At 38.9% G+C, this 18,606-nt stretch overlaps 1 protein-coding gene across 8 annotated transcripts in view; it reads right to left on the reverse strand.

Moving 5' to 3' along the window:
- The window catches only part of bahcc1b (BAH domain and coiled-coil containing 1b), a 99,520-nt gene that overhangs the window by 47,374 nt on the left and 33,540 nt on the right, over positions 1-18,606 (reverse strand). The window contains exon 1 of one of the 8 annotated variants that reach the window (XM_046854529.1): positions 1,550-1,662. The exons of the other annotated variants lie outside the window; for them this stretch is intronic. The gene's annotated coding sequence lies outside the window, so the exon portion shown is untranslated. Of the gene's footprint in view, positions 1-1,549; positions 1,663-18,606 lie in introns of those variants that run through there. 8 annotated transcript variants of the gene reach the window in all.

Here is an 18,606-nt window from a genome sequence, read left to right on the forward strand (position 1 = left end):
CACATCTTAGGGAAAGGACACTGCAACACTTAGGGTACATAAGCAGTTTAAATGAAAGATGGAAAGTCCCATGAGTCTGGTCAGGTTAGTCTTAAACATGTGTACACACAAGAATATAACTGCTGTGTTTCATCAAGCAATAAAGCACATGTAGAATAAGGGTATAATATTAATAATTCAAGGTACACTCTGGGCTGTATGTAAAGTGTATACAGATTATTTAGGGAAATCCAAATCCAAAATCAGAAACGGCTAATTTTATTCTTTACCGCAATCATAATGAATAGCATTTATAGAGTAAAAGGGAGATTGGATTAAAGAGACACAACATTGATTTCTCTCACTTGCTATTTGTTTAGTGTGTCCACTCCATATCATGGTGAAAAAGACAGCATAAAATATATTTTTGCAGCTATATACATTTTTTGTTGCTATATTACCTTCACATGGGACACTAAATTAATATGTAAGCCTATTTAGGGTAATTCAAAACAAAAGTGGCAATAGTCATTAATCATTTTACTCTGTCATCACAAAAATTGCTAGGAGAAGAAATGAACTTTGACATAGAAACTTGTAGCGCTGCACATTCTAGAAATACAATTGGACAAAATTAGAAAGTGAACATATTGCATTTCATTTTAAAGCGCTGCCAGTATGTATTACTACTTTTTAAGAAACTAGGAGATTGCCAAGCAAAACGTCTAGATATTGAATTACAGGGTGTTGGAAGGTCAAGAATTAACATACAAGTGAACATGCTCTCTCCAATGCACATAAACATAAAACACAAATATGTGGATGCAAAAGAAAGCTCACTACAGAGGAATTCATAATTCATAGCAACAAAATGACTTCATTGATTTAAAAGAAATTTACATTATTGATATTACACCATTTTCTACATTGAGTGAGAGCTAAGATAGTTAAAACTAACAGAATGTTAAACATGCACACAGCTCCACCACTGGCTTCCTGACTTTAAGTTTTCTTTCTTAAATGTGTGAATCGACACCCCCACCTGAGTAGAAATATCTATTCAGTCTCGATCAAACCAGACTGGCCACATACACAATACACCCAGTTTTATGGGATCACAAAATCTGTTGTCTGAGCAAATACTGACTGGGGTCACAGAGAGGACAGCGATCACTTACACACAAACTACCTTTAAGTTCAGGAAGCTAGTTTATCTTGTAACAATGACACAAGCAGGGAAATTATCATTGTTCTGAACTAAAGGGTGACCTCCATGACCTTGTACTAAAAAGGGCTTAAACTAATCTTAACTTCCTCACACACCTGTGCATTATCATCACTATTTACTCACATTTCATCCTAGCTCATAAATCAGACTTGTGACTTGCATGTCTTACAATTTTACATTTAGCACCTTTCATAGAACATCAGGAAAAATAAGTATAAGATCCTTTCCAGTTTGAAAGGAAATGGTGGCACTCTCCATCAAACCTTGCATTTCCAGCATCTTTCCAGGCATAGTTTGAATGTTTGCACCCAAAATGCTGTTTCTTTCCTTCTGACACTTCACCTTATTAAGTCTCCCATCCTTCCTTTTCCTGCCTACATCTCCTCTCCTTATTATATTCTGCAGTAGTGGCTAGTACACTCCAGTGCTCGTGCTAAACTTACAACCACTCTCGCACATACTCGCAGACATATGGATGCTGTCAGCCCAGTGTGGCTAGGCTAATTACATGCAACAAGCAAAGCTGTCATTTGTTCCAAACAGGGAATGATTCAATTGTCTGCCACAAGCATTTGTTTTCATGTTAATTGGCTCATTGTCACGACAGTCTAATTCTTTACATGCTTTTGCACCTGTTTTTTTTTCCCACTGCTGCACTTTACTGCATGTCAGCAATGTAAAGAGTGGAGAAACCTTTATTGGTGATGAGTAGCTGAATGATGAGATTCTGCTGTGCTCATAGTAATAACCATAATTGGAACCTCATCCAAAACCAGGCATCAGGAAGGAACATGGAGTCACAAATTCCCTCTGTTTCCTCACTCTTGCTGTCTTTCTTCCCTTAGGGCTGAAGCTAGAGAAAAAAGGCCATGGCATAACAAGTCTCAATGGACCCTGTTTGCACCAAATATACATCGAACAATGTGACCGAATGGGGTTTGTGTGACTCGACCAGAAAAGGTCTGCAAACACTGTTAAGATCGTCCCAATGCAGGAATGCCGATAAAAAAACCCAAACAAGCTTCTTGCGTTCCAAGCTTCATGTTTTGATTCCCATTCCATTTTCCGTTGGCATTGGCCAGAGAAAATGATATTCCTGCTCCCATCGGGCTCATGCAGTTGCACTGATATGGAAAATTATTTCAGAGGCAGCCTAAACCATAAACGTTATTTTTGTTTTCATTTTTTTTTTCCTCTCTCTCATTTCCCCTCCACCACTCTTTTTTTTGTGCTCCCTCTCTGTAACTCTTTCACTCTCAGTGGGGAAGATTTACCCGAGCCCTTGAGAGAGAGCGCTCCGCGTGGGAGATTTCGCCTGTCTGTCCATTCCACGCGTAGCAAACGGTGAGAAACCCATTTAGCATGTACAAAAGCTCTAACACACACCTGAATGACACATGCGGTATGCTTTCAATAAGGCCCAGTCTACCACCGTTTCCCATTCACTAGGCTCATAATGCACCGTTAGACTCATGTTGCTTCTCTTTGACAGATTATGTTTTATATCATCCTGAGTGAATAAGCAGTGCTGGAGAATTTTACCCATTGTAAAGTGGAGAACATACCATGGTTTAGAGCCACCCCACTGAGAAAGGCCAGACACTGGCAAAGAAAACAGCACTATTTTACGGATGGAAATTCACAGTGTCCAGTGTAAGTAAAGCAGTCACTGGACACTCAAAGCAGAAGAAAACTAATGCTGTAACGGATAAGTAGCCCACTGGTCCAAGTTTCTGTGTTCTTCCATCTTGTCCTCCCATACAAACACAAAATATGTGCTTTAGATTAAATCAGTCATGCATATATTGTTGTAGACTTTCTCCCCTATTAAAGGTTGCTAATCAGAATACTGAAAAAGGACTGTGAACCAAATCTGCTATAACACTCTCAGCAAGATGTGTGTGTCCATGTATCTGTTAATGTATAGCTGTGTGTATCCCTAGAGTCCTACAGACAGCACAGACACACACAGGGGCAGCAGCTGCACAGATTCACACAGAAAGAGGTCAGCCTGGTCTTGCTGTCTTTCACACTCCCTCTCCTGTCTCACAAACACATCTGGCACACAAGACAAAAATCTCCCAAAAGAACACTATGTTTCAAGACCAAGGACATGGACTGTCTGGGCACAGAGGAAAGACCAGAAAAGATATACAGAAAGAGAAAGAGAAAGAGAGAGAAATAAAAGATAAGAGCAAGTGGTAAAGGGCACAGAGAAATATATTCATTTTGTCAAACTATGATTTAAAAAATGTTTATCCTTAGTTTTGCTGATTTCTCTTTATGTTCCTCCTTTTGATCAGCAACATCATCATGTTAGCCACTAAAAAGTCAACTGCTAGATTCTTACAATCGCCACACATTGAGTCACAGAATGATTTGCCTTGATAAAAGACAAAAAAATATATAAAAGTGTCCCAAAAAAATCACAAGAAAGAGAAAATAAAAATGACAATTTACACAGTGATTTGTAGAATGAATACACAACATTTTCAACAAGCTGTGTTTCATGAGGCATATCCCATAAGGCCTTTAAACAGATGAGTTTCCCAGGCCTCCTAAGCTTGACCCTGAGCCATGTCACCACCCTAGTGGCCAGTCTATAGGCCCAATGATACCAAAGGAACCCACACTGCAATGTTAGCTTACTCAAAATGTCCTCCTACTCCTGATTCAGATGTGCTCAGAGTAGATGTGTCCTGGTCCATAGCAAAAAAAAAAATAATAAAAAAGATAAAAAAAAAACAAAAAAAAACAACAGAAGCATAAAGATTTAAAGATTCTACAAAGTACCAGGCTCAGGCTCTTATGTACATTATAAAATGTTGGTCTTGTTAGGTGACATGGTGGGGTTTAGGATCACCAATTCTTTTCACAGTCCTTTACTAATGGATAACAGCTCCAAAAATCATCAAGTGTCACTTCAAATTTCTCTGTGTGACAGGTTATAGCAGTGGCAGATAATAACACAAAACCTCCATCTTCAAAGCACATTTAAAACAGCTTCAATCAAACTGAAATTCATCTGTCATGTGGTTTATCAAGGCAACACAACACTCCCAAGCATTTAGACAATCATTCTTTTGTCTGTGTGTAAAGAGATGCAAAACAGATCAGAGCTCAGAGCCAGCCTTGGTCCAGATCAGGCCTGTTTCAGCTCACTGCTTAATCCTTGGGTGGAATCTTCCCAAGAAAGAAAACACCTAGATTGAACACAGAACTCTGAAGATAAGACTGAGAAGTGGCCTAGCCAGGTCTCTTTGCCCTGCACTACTTCTGGAATTTACTAAGGAGGTAAAGAAAAAGGCCTTGGTCGAGGTGGTGGGAGGGTGGGGGGGGGTTGAAGAGAGGTGAAAGAAGGATAATATTGTTAACCTTGAGACAAGATGATGAAACAAAAATGACAGGGTTCAGAAGGGATGATTGGATGCACAGTGTATGAATGTTTATGTGGAACAATTTTAATCATGTAGACTAAAAGGTTAATCTGTGATCTCAAGAACACAAATCAGTCTGTAACCCAATCTACATCTCATCATCTTTTTAACTCCCCCCTTTCCCCTCAAAGCGGACCTTTTGTCATCATGACTCACTGGACTCTACCAGGTGGACGTGGGAAGGGGGGGACTGCTAGTAAAGCATTAACTTGTGCATATCTGACAAAGTCTGCTCTAACCTTGAGTTATATCTCCTATCTCACAACTGCACTCATCCATGGCATGCATTTCCGATATCTGCTGCACATCTGGTGAAATAGTACTGACTAGCCTTCACAGCTGCAGCAGGGAGGGAAGGGAAAATTAAGGTGCACTTCCTGCAATCTGTACTGGCCAAGCAAAGGTCATCTTCACAGGGGAGCGCACACAGACACACATCACCTGATCTCATGACGTCATCGGCTATGTAATGTAAACCAAGCTGTACTTAATTGACTGGCTCTAAAGTTAGTGCTTGATGAGGTCAGAGTTCAAGCAGAAAAGTGGTGGAGAGATGGAAGTGAACCATTTTTATGAAAAAAGTCGAGAGAAGTATATATGAAAAAGCAAATGATGTAAAGTGTGCAACACCGTACAGGTCCTGTCTCAAGTAACTCGAATAGGTTGCATTTAATTTTGAGTATATTGCAATAGATGTGTTACACATACTTACAAATACACACACACACACACACACACACACACACACACACACACACACACACACACACACACCTCCAAGGCCACCCATTGATGTTTAGTTATGAAGGGCAGAGGCATCGTGCACTCTCAATTCTAAGCTGATCCGGAATCAATATCTTTGTGTTCTTTTGTCACATACACCAATTTATAATGACACTACAAATGCTCTTCTTTTCTTACACTACTTCTCTCTCTCTCTCTCTCTCTCTCTCTCTCTCTCACACACACACACACACACACACGCACACACACACACACACACAGTCAAGAGCATTTGCAGGATAAATAAATCGCTCTTATAAACCATTCCATGTTCATGTGAGGATGTGAAGCTGATAGGAGAGCTGAGTTGTCACCTTTCTTTAGCTCTTTCTTTCAACAGTCTCCAAATACACAAACTGCAACACCCAGAGACCTGGCATCATGCTGCACCACAGACCACAGAGCAACAGGGAAAGTGTGTGTGTGTGTGTGTGTGTGTGTGTGTGTGTGTGTGTGTGTGTGTGTGTGCACGTATGTGTGTGTGTTTGTGTGTGTATGTGTGGTGTGTATGTGTGAGAGACAGAGAGAGAGAGAGAGAGAGAGAGAGAGAGAGAGAGAGCAAGCATGCAGAGTGCAGTCGCTCTTTGAGATGTTTTTCATTAAAGTGACAACAAGACTGACAATAGCACATAAAAAAGTGTGAATCACGCTTTAAGGTTCTGATTTCTCAGTTTGCATTCAACAGCTGTATAAGCATTTCTGACAAATTCTATTAATAAAAATGTTAACATTTTATTAGACAATTCAACCTAATAATAAAAATATAGCAAGAAATACATACATACATACATACAAACAACCTGAAACATTTAACCAAAGTGGACTGCTTCTGTAATTTCCGTTAGAATAACAACATATTGAGGCTTTTTTCTGCCACACAGTGTGGTTCCATACAGTCATCCATAGTTTCAAAGTTTCTTATTTTGACTGTCCAAGACTCCTGTTCTAGTACCTGTCCTGAATCATACACTGTTTACTATTCTTGCCAGGCTGACAAAAGTACCAAACATGTATATATGGGTAGAAGGAGAAGTAGTACAGACAGCCGATTAGTAAGTCATCACAGCATTGGTTTGTGTCATCACCCGAGTCAGACTGCTTTTATATTTAGAAGAAAACACTAATAAGCTAAAACAGGTTCCTCTACCTTTTTATAAATTCACCAGATTATGATACTTAGTTTAAGGTACCTTTAAAAACTGACTTTCTCTCCACTATATACATTAGGTCCAACAATATAAACAGTGGCCTTGTAGGAAATAGTGTACTACAAAACCTCCAGAAAGCAATTTAAGGCACATTTATTATCTGAAGTTTAGCTTTCAATTAAATGAGTATTGGCACCTTTGTTTGCATACAGATATAATATTATTTAATATGATTTAATATAACAAACATGCATTACGATGAAACAACAAAACAGAAGATGATAACAGGTTCCGAAAGTCCAAATTCTGATAAAATATTATAGAAAAAACAACCGAATTTCAGTGATATATAATGATATAACAAAAAAAAACATTGCCTCAAGGGCAAATGGGAATACATTTCTTGCCCATACTTGATTGTGTGGTGTGTGTGTGTGTATTAATGTGTGTGTGTGGGGATTTCAAAATACTATAACATACAAAACCATAAGCATGGTAAGTTCCATCTTACCGGTCAAGTCTGGATTAGAACGTTAAGATGTGTTTGAGGAAGAGGTTGAAGACTTTATACTGAGCTGATTCTAGCCCAAGGCTCTGCACACTAGTGCTCGTGAGATCTCTGATAGTAAACATCAGCCCAGTCTGATATAGTCATCTAATGTATAATGTAATCTATTGATTCGTGTTCATAGACACGAATTTCCCTCTTTTTGCGTGTCACTGAGAATGACTTTTCATGTAACCAATTTCAATAGGAAGTATTTTTGGTGCCTCCAGCAAAGTTTTCTTTCTTTTGTTTGTTTGATTTTTTTTACTCTTCAAGCACTATTACTCAACATTCAAGAAGGAGGAGCTACTTACTAATATAAGCCATTGTTAGTGGTTCCTTCCATTCAAAATACTGTAAATATATTCTCCCGGTTAATTAAGGAGACATGCACATTTATTACAGTATAACCCTAACCCTTACTCTAACTCTAACCATATAATTTCTTCCTTATACTCTGATAAAAATGGAGAAAAAAGATTACCTTTGGCATTTCTGTCAGCATTACCCTCTGCCTCTATGGGGACGCAGCCAGGTGGAGGCAGTCGTGCTTAGTGACACGAAAAAAGAGGGAAATTCGTGTCCATGAACACGAATGAATAAATTAAAGTTTGTGACTATATTACAAAATGCAGTGAGATTGTGTTGTATATATATGAGCTCTGTGGATGACTAAACACGGCCACTGTTAATGTCAACAATAGTCATGAACCCATACACGCATATACACACACACATGCATACATACACAACACAGTTAATGTAGAACAAGCCGTAAATGTAGCCTCACTATTTGAGAAAAATGTTTCTCATTACAGTGTCACAGTAACTGTCTGTCTCTGTCTCTTACACACAAGTATACACACATTCTCGCACACATATACACACAGACAGGCTTCCTGTGTGTTCAGTGTTTACTCAGTGCTGACCGTGAGCTGCACTCTATTAGTTTTCTCTGATAAGAGTGCAGTTATGTCAACAGCGGACACTGTGCGGCTGCCAGTGAGCATGTTTGCCAGTATTTGCTCTACAATCTGTTTACAATAAACACTTTGACCACATGTCTGAACCCTTTCACATACTCCTGCCATCTGACTGCCTACTGAAGGGAGACACAGTGTGTCGCCCCCTACTGATGTCTATGGGTTTTGGCATGTACAGGTAGAAAATGACAGGAAAACATTTTTCCAGCTAATTAGTTGAAACCTAAACCTTAAAAGAAAGTGAAGCACAACATGAAATGAGTAATTGTTATTATTTTGTCAGTGAAAATGCAGCGCATCAAGCACATTCAAGTTAAACATAATCAGGAAGAACAACTAGACACAATACACAGATGTCTCCAACAGACAAAATAAATGATGACTAATCTTTACTATTTACATCAGGTCAGTGTAGTTGGTGATATAGTCCTGTAGAGTTGATTTTTTTCCTTGATTAGGTGAAAATGTAATTAGATAGTCAAGTCTGAAGCAGTGTTATATTTAGGTAGAAAAATAATATGACCAAGTGTAAAGTTGACAAACATATAAATTAAAGTGTGTCATTTAGACACAGCAGGACAAAAAATGTTTGGGTTTAACTAGAATAAAATCTAATACATGTGGTTTTGAACTCTCCACACCAAACCTTTGTTTGCACTCGGCTTGGTAGCTAAAAGACTTAAATCTTAACTCTCTGGCACAGCATTTAAGCTAAACTAAGCCTTGACTGTGCAATAATGCAAGCGAAAAAATTAAATTATATATATATATATATATATATATATATATATATATATATATATATATATATATATATATATATATATATATATGAGAGAAAGCTCCAGTTTATTAAGAAGTGATTAAGCTTGTGTGGACATGAGAATGTTTAGAGAAACACGAGCCTCTCAAAAGAGTTTTTGGTTCGACAGCATTTAGCTGGTTTCTTTCAATTTTCTCATTGCCTTTTCCCAATCCTGTTTTTTTATCTTTCATTTACAGACTGTGTCTTAAAGAGAATGAGAAAAAAGGAGGCATGGAAGAAAGAGAGATCGGAGAGTATTCGAATGAGCAAGAAAAAAAGAGAGATGAAAAACAGAGTGAATGAAAAAAAGGAAGAAAGACAGAGAAAGAGTCAGAGAACAGGCAGGAGGGCGTACATTCCCCGGGAGAGTTGCACACAACGAATTACATTAAAGAAAAACAGCAGTGAGGGAGAACAGAAAGAATAGTTGGATGGGAAAAATAGACTAAATCTAAAAGGAAAGAGACAGATAAAAAAAAAGTCTCAAATTAGAAATTTCCTCCTCTGTAGCATAAATCAGCAGACATGGACAATTAGCTATGAAGAATAGGGGTTCTTTAAAAGCTAGACTTTCTTTCAGGTTCAGAAACTCACACATACATACACATACATGCATGTGCACATATACACACACATGCACGCACATGAGGTGGGACATCCCGGTGGGCTGCCGCTGGCCGGGCACAGGGATGGAGGCTCATAAAATCAATCACTTCTGCGAGCCGTGTGGAGCTTCAAAGCAGACAGCTGTCATACTGGGGGCCTCCATAAACAAGTCTTATGCTCCTGTGCTCAAATAAAACACACGCACACACATACACGCTCATGCAAAGACAAACATGTCATAGTCACACAGCACAGCTGGCCTGAGAGAGAAAAATGCCAAAGTCATTGCAGAAAGAGCAACGACATCACAGACTTCTCAGGAGATTCATGATTCAAAGATTTGATTCTCCACAGAGACTCATTCACTAACAATCAATTCATCTCTCTTCATGGTCTTAGCTCATGCAGACAGCTCTACCTAACCATGACTGCTGAACCTTCACAGAGGAGACAATATACAGTCTAAATCTGGTTTACAGCTCTTCAATTGGATAACCTCATTTTGCGGACACACACACACAAAAGAAAATATAATAAATAAAATATTTATTGAGCAATAAGTGAGAGGCTGGTGCATCCACGACTATTCTGATTCCATGGTGGGCAAGAAGGAGGGGTGTACAGGCCATCAATCAGGGAGCTCTTGCACCATATTGGAGGTTCAAATAGACTTTGCACTAAGTGCACACCCCTTCTCTCTTAGTCAAACAGAACTCTTGCAGTTCTTCATTCATTAATCTTCCTGTCTGTCAGAGACAGGTTAGAGAGACAGCTGAGCCAGGACAGCCTCTGGAGCTCACTGCCCCCCAGGGGAGCAGACACAGACACAGACACAGAGAGTGAGAGAGAGAGAGAGAGAGAGAGAGAGAGAGAGAGAGAGAGAGAGAGAGAGAGAGAAACAAAGATCTTATACAGGATGAAAAGGACCAGACCTTTTAAAACAGTGATTTTTATAATAATTAATAACAATTTTTCTCTAATCAGTACATTACAACCTGATAGTCTGTACCCTCTGTGACTTCTTTGTTCATTCCCTATCATGTTCCCATAATACTGTCTGTTAAAATAAGATAAGGTGGTATCATCAGTTCTCACGCAACAACTGTTTTAACTGTAAACACTACCCCCATTACAGAGAGTGATTAATCTTTTATTTGACATTTGGTTTACCCTGAAGAGACAGCGAATAACAGTTTGAAAAGGTAAGACATTTGACTAATTATTGATCTGATCTATTACTAGTTCCACTAATATATAACACAATATAGTTACAGTGTCAGTCACTTATTATTGGAAAAGTCATCGACTTGTATGATTGCAGAGATGACATTCATGACCACTAACACAGTTTTTTACTAGTACCCATAGACAGGACACTGCTCACTAGATGACAAGGCAAAGGTTTTTGTACTTCCTGTTATGGCAAAGTAGCAGAGAGGAGCCAATCAGAGGCAGCTGCAGGGGGCCATCCACAGGTTTGATTAGATTCGGCAAAATGGAAGTTAACGCACCAAGCTAATCACAAACACCACATCTACCATCATCACAGTACACACACACACACACACACACACACACACACACACACATACACACACACACATACAAACAACATGTCAATCATTTGTCATCAGAAGTCCCTGAGTTATTTTATTTTTCGAAAATACATTTAGGACAATTTTCTTACAGTGGGGCTTTGTTTGGGGAATAAAATCTATTCAAAGCTTAGAGCACAGTGCTGAGTGGTTGTACATGGACAAAACAGGAACAAAAAGGCACTTAGAGGTACTAGTTTATCCACTAAAGTCCTTAGGGATGTCTAACAGTAACAGTGATGACAATAAAACTGACCGTATTAACAAATGAATGAAGGGTTTTTAAAATGTAACAAAACAATACATTTTAATGACAATGGTAAAAAAGGAAAATAGCATTGTAATTGTTTTCCTTTGAATTTGCACCCAATATGATTAGCTTTGTGCAGTACAATTCATGGTTTGTGCTGAATTGTGCTTGCATTGGATGAGAATTTAACCACATCAGTCAACCATTAGAAGTCAGTTTTTGCTTAGCACTGCTATACCCACTGCTATTGGATAAATTAATAAACATGTACCAATTGCTACATGGTTAAAGCCATTGGTATTGGACATTTGTAGTGATAAGGTTTTTGATACTTTGTGCAGTGAAAAAAAAGCCCTTGTGGTCCAATAAATCATCATTTACAACACATAACTGTCACATGAAAGGTATTGCACTACAACTAATCCCTTAAGGCTCAGTGTAATTAAACTCTTGTTTATTCTCTAAACAGCAATACAGCCGTGTAAACAACTTTGTGTACTAGCTTTCCTCTGTTTCTGGAAGTCATATAGGTCACATATTTTTCTCTTCCTTTTTATTTCTTAATTAGTTGATAATGAAGTATGTGTACAGGTAAGTCTCTCTGCGCACACACACACACACACACACACACACACACACACACACACACACACACACACACACACACAGCCAGCATGGCACATTCCTGCTGCTCATTCGCGGCAGCTAGTCTGAGCATGTAGTGTGTGAGTCAGCTTAAAACAGTTTTAATAAGGCTGTAGCAGAGCCGTAATGATCAGGTCACATTGTGCTTTGCCGCTTTGCCACAAAACTCAGAAGTGATGAGTGTAAGAGGGGAAACACAGGTAGCGCAGGGAATGTTGGAAGATATCAAGCCATCCCTGAGGGCATGGGGAAGCCAGGTAGCACTTATATCTGAAGGAGCCGTGTTCTCTCTCTCTCCCTGTGTGTGTGTGTGTGTGTGTGTGTGTGTGTGTGATAAAGCGGACTGTGCTGGGGGAGGAGAGTGCAGGGGTCAGGCACCTCATTAAGCCAAGAGAAGGAGGAGGAGGAGAGGGCAATTAACCACAATGAACAAGGGGGAAGAAAATACACTCCCACACACACACACACACACACACACACACACACACACACACATATACATACATGCATTCACATTCACACACACACACACACACACACACACACACACACACACACACACACACTAAACATAACAGGCAGAGAAGGGATGGGACCTAATCATTAACAAGTAATCACAGAGACAAATGACTTTGTCGCTGCCCAAATTTCAATCCCCCAAACACACACAAACACAGATTAACAAGCACACATATTCGTCTTACTATCCTTGTGAATCCATTCACATTAATTAAAGCAGACAATTATATGCCTACATCAGACAACTTTATATTATACTTAACTTTAGTAGGGAAAAAGAAACCTTGTGGATTTTAAATTAAATATAAATACAAAAGAGAGAGAGAGAAAGAGAACGAAAGAAAGAGAGAGATTATTACAAACAAGCATGTAAAGACCTGCAAATTATTTACTTACTCTTTCTTCTATTTCAGCCTAAATGCATATCAGTGTGCCTTTATGTGCATGTGTATCTGATAAAGAAAAGAAAGCCAATAGAAAGCGGTTGAGAATTATGTTTTTAAATCTTCACTTTCATATCACTTTTATTCATTCACAGTTTTGTTGATCGTTTCTTATTCAAACCCCAATCTAAACAAACATATCTATATCATTCTAAGAAAATCCTGGAAGATCATTTAACTACAACCTGTTGATTTGGATAGTGATGGTGTTGGAAAAGGGCAGGGTATAAGTGGAGAAGGGGATAAGAGAACGAGGGCAAAATAGAAATATCTAGAAATAAGGGGGTGGAGGAGTAGACGAGAGCTTAGAGTAGCTTCCTGTCCTCTGATTGCCCTCACTTAGCTACCAACCCAGACTCTACCAGACATGGGTGGGACACGGAGCGTGGCGAGGGCTTGAGAACGCACTCACTCGCAAACACACACACACACACACACACACACACACACACACACACACACACACACACACACACACAAACACACACACACCAATCTATAGCCCCACAGCCGGTTTCCTGTGGAGGGAAAATAACCATGGATGCAGAGGGGTCTGTTTGACATAATGTTTTGCCCAAGCCTCTAAATTTGGCCTGTGTAAGAGAGCATAAAGCCTGGAGAAAACCCCAAACCAGAGTCAGACAAAATAGAAGCAAAGAAAAGACTTCTCAAATTCATCGAGTAGACCGAGAGAAGAGACAGAATGAGAGACTTGTCAGGGGTTTGGAGCAGATGTGTGATTCAAAACCACATCTGCTGGATTCTCTCTGTCTCCTCTCTCTCTCTCTCTCTCTCTCTCTCTCTCTCTCTCACACACACACACACACACACACACACACACACACACACACACACACACACACACATACATACATACAATAAATAGTAATTTCTGGGACAATTATTAAAGCTCTTTTGGGGGATAGAAGTAAGTCTTGAAATTTAGGTTAAAAAAGCTTTATAAGTTAAATATATAACAGGGTTTAGGGTTTATGAATGTGTATGTATGGTTATAATATGTGACACATTTATGTATTTCCCTATTCGGCATTCAGATTGCATCTTATATTTTCCATTATATGTTTTTGAACAACAGAACATCATCTATTTGTCAAAATGTATTATATTGGACCTGGGTGTAAGCAAGCATTTCTTCTGGACCTGTCACAGCCTGCTTTTCCAAATTAAATTCACAGGTAGCATGTGCATACACTGACCATCTCCCAATATTAAAAGCAGGCACTGTGGAAATGACTTTTAATGTCGACGGCTTTAGTTTGCAAATCAGTTACATTGACTATATTCAACCACATTAATGGCCAAAAACATAGGTCCAGCAAGATGTATGTTGCTAGCAAAAACATGTGCAGACTATGGCAATATCTCAACAGTGTTGTTGTGCCACAAATGTAAGAAAGTGATAGACATGCTTAGTAACTAATACGCATGAAAACTTTCTTAATAACAAAAATATTGCTTCCTTTATGCAAGGTAATAAACAACAACACACTTAACCTTTTAAAAATAATATAGCAGTCTAGGTTCACCTTATGTAATAAACACAGTATTTGTTATAATGAACATAAAAAGGAAAAATAAGCAAAATTATACAAAGATATATGAATTGTAATACAAGTGGCTTATTATGATTTAGGCAAAGCACAAATTCATAATAAGCATAAAAATAGTAAATAATTCACAAAAAAATAAAATGGATGGCAATGTCAGCTATAACCAAATACTTGAATAGCCTCTGCTACACCACCTTATTTGATAGCCACCCAAAAGCCTTTCATCAAAACGGTCAATAAATTAATATAAAATAAGCTGATGCTAAAGTTCCAAGTGCACAGGTCCTGAATGAAAATCAGTAAGATCAGTTTCTTTTACTCTCCTCCTTTATTCCCTAGTTCAAGTCCTTCCCCTCCATCTATATGCCTTTCCAAATCAATTTCCCTAATAAAGTCATCAGCCTTGTTGATATTATTAAACAAACACATGTTCAATCAATGCATGTAAATGCCAGGCATCCATTTTAAGATCTTTTGAATATTGGTGTTCCATACTACCACACCGTTTAGAGATTTGTTCACGTTTGCATTCCACAAATAAGACAGGAGAGGACACCCCATGATGAGATGAAAAGAGAACCTCAAAATAGATGTGTTTCATTTTCCTGCTTCATGCTGACAAATATAATTAAATAAACAAGAAGAAAACTTTAAAGCATGATCAAAGCCAGAAGCTCAGAGGCAAAGGTCTGTGGTCTCGAATCAGATTCCTACGCAGCGATCCAGTTCATAATAATTGCAGGTGAAAAGGCTAAGCTGTTCTCAAATTTCTGATAAGGTGAAATTTCAGACAAAAGAGGATTATGAATGACTTGTATTGAATGGAAACGTTTGGGTTGGTAGTTTGCCATTCCGACCCTGAGCAAACACTCCACACACCTATACTAAAAGAGGCAAGTTGTATTCCTGTCTGAGTTGGGGAGTGGTTAAATAATGAGGCTATTTCTCGTTACCTTCAAACAAACACCTTCCCATGTGTATTGTTCCGGGGTAAGAAAGATTAATTAAAAGTAAGCATAAGCTGGAACAAAACCCTTGCAAGATAGTGTGTGTGTGTGAAAGAGTAGAAGGAGAAACTGAATCAACCACCTGCAGTCACCCCCTCCAACCCTCTTAAGAGCTAATGACCTCTGCCCTGAGTCTATACACACACACACACACACACACACACACACACACACACACACACACACACACACTTTTAACTCTGAAATGTAACTATTATTTTTGACAACCTGGATGGGTCTTATTCTTCTTGATGACTTGACATTTATGTTGGGTATGGCTAGGTTTTTTTTGTACAGTGTCTAGATAAAAAGGGTATGGAGTAAAATGTAAAATCACACAATAAGATGAACTGAAATAGTGTCATAGCTATGAACACTAGCTCTCATTTTCAGCTCAAATATCTTCCACTAGGCACAACAGAGGGAGAAGGCAAGAATAAGAAAAGAAGAAAGACATTTTAGATCAAAATGAAACATATGTAACATTGTGCTATCTTTGTGTTTTACCCATGCAATAGAAAATGTGTATTTGAATTTTAGGAGAGGAGAGAGGAGAGGAGAGGAGAGGAGAGGAGAGGAGAGGAGAGGAGAGGAGAGGAGAGACTCCCTCTCCCTGTCACACATTGCCTGCATCTTTCTTTAAAGCTCCATTAGTAGAGCAGAGCTCCTGGCACTGGGGCTGAGAGATGACTAAAGCTTCCATTCAAGCCTCACGCTCGGCCTTTTTTCATCAGCCTGGACAGGCTCCATGTCCCTGCCACTCTGTGTGTCTGTGTATGTGAGTGTTTATGGGAAGGAGAGATGATGGCGTGGTCTCTGACTGGCCCTATGTTGTGTCCACCACAGCTGTGTGTCAGGCTACTGACCCCCAAACAAAGCTCAGCACAGAGGAAGCCCTATCTGCCAGGCGTGATAGAGGGCAGGCAGAGCCAACGCAGTCACACTGAAGCCCTGGCAATAAAGCTAGCAGGACAAAACAACACCAGCGAGGCCTTTGACAACAACCAGTGACTGGAGCCAGTGTTGCACGACACGCACCATCGGAGACCAACACAGCAGTCACACTGACACACACACACTGGCAGCTGAAATATGCAGCCTATAACAAACATACGACCATGTACATCACATACTGTTCATAATTAGCATAACAATTAGCTTTGTCACTGTAGTATGTAGAGATGATATAAAGACTGCGTGTTGCCTGTATGCGAGAGAGAGAAAAGCAATCGAGTGGAAGAGAGTGTGTTCAGTAATGAACATGCAGGGAGTGAGTGCTGATGTCATTGGCTTTATTTGGCCCTATTAAGAAGCTGGGTGCTTGGTGTCACTATTCAGCATTCCTCCTCATTAATCAGAGGGCTTGCTTTCTTTCCTCCATCTCTGTCTTTCTTATCCGCTACCCCCCAACACACACCCTCTCCCTCTCAACCCATCTTCTCTCTCTCTTTCTCTCTGCTGTATTTAATGTGCAGTCACTGTTTACACCCCAGAAGGCGCGTACAGCACTTTAATCTCGGCAGTGTGTACATGACATCAGCACTCTCGCCGGTGCATAAACCATGGCCCAGAGAATGAACACACACTCGCTCTCACACACACAGACACACACAGTTTCTAAATACGGCATGCACAGCACACCCACCTCAGCTGCACTGCCAAATACAATGTTCTGCTCTTAACATAGCATGGTTCATTTTGCATAATGAACCAAATATACAGTATAATGCAATTTTTATATGTTTGATGCATAGTAGGCAATGCTATAAACCAGGGATTAACCTTAGACTCCCTCGGTTTCTCATGTCGGTTTTATGAGCATGGTACTTTTTGAAGCACAAACTTAAATTAGCTGTTGGTGCCCCACACATATTTCCCAAAAACACCTGGTGGAGCCTACACAAGAATAAACTTAATTTAATTCTACTACAGTGATAAATGTATAATTTTTTGAGAGATTCTCTAAATGGATTAATGATGATCTTCCCCTCTGGCTCTTTTATGTTTACATGTCTGCCCTTTACCTGGTTACTATCTGTCTCATTAGATGACTATAACTTTTCTCTTCCTCCATTTTTTTTTTTTTTTACTTTACTTTTTTACTTCCATTTTCTCTCTGAGCTGTGCTCTGGGTAGGTTGAGCACTGAGGCCTGATTTAATCCTGCACAAACCACTATGGCTCTCAGTTTGGAGTCCCATGGCCCAGTGAGGGATTACAGCAGGGAATAAGACTCCACTCGACTAGCCTGCATACACTGAACGCCTTCAGTTTAGTGTATTGTGGTTAGGGTTGGAACAATAACTGGCATAATGTAAAACCATCAGTTATGAGAAGCCATATATTAGTATTTCCATAACTGATTCATTGTCACATTTTTTCCATTTAACATTATTAAACATTGTGCATTAACCAAAGAAAAAAAAAAGAATTATGTATCATATTCAATATACAGTTTTTGCAGTTGAATTTGCAGTAAATAAAGTCAACAGTTTGTTTGAAAGAATGAAGGCCACTCCCAACCACCATATAAACAGCCCCACCCCCAGGTCTTTCATCATTCTGACGTTATAAATATACAATTCTGATGGAACAGAAGGCAAACACATACTGAAACAAGACTTACCGTAACAAGAACAAATCGAGACAAATAACCAGCAAAATATATTTCTATTTATTTTTGGAAAAAGGTTTATGAAAGTAGTGTTATGATAACTTAAGTCTTTTCAAAATTCACTGAGTTGCATGTGTATAATAAGGAAATAAAGAAAACATGTTTGCCTTTGAGTCTAGTTGATAAAAAATATAAAAACATTGCAAAATTTTTTAGGGTTTACTGTCATTATACTTATATCTGTGACAGCTATAACTGCTACGAGTTTTTTAAGAGGGAAAAAAATTATAATCTAAAGCATTATAAGCAGCCTTATTAAAAATGTGCTGTCTTTTTTAAATACAGTATTGTATTACACGAATATGAAATATTGTATTATATACAATATATATTCACACACACACACACACACACACACACACACACACACACACACACACACACACA

The sequence above is a fragment of the Silurus meridionalis genome, chromosome 7 (genome assembly GCF_014805685.1).
Source record: "Silurus meridionalis isolate SWU-2019-XX chromosome 7, ASM1480568v1, whole genome shotgun sequence".
Lineage (NCBI taxonomy): Eukaryota > Metazoa > Chordata > Actinopteri > Siluriformes > Siluridae > Silurus > Silurus meridionalis.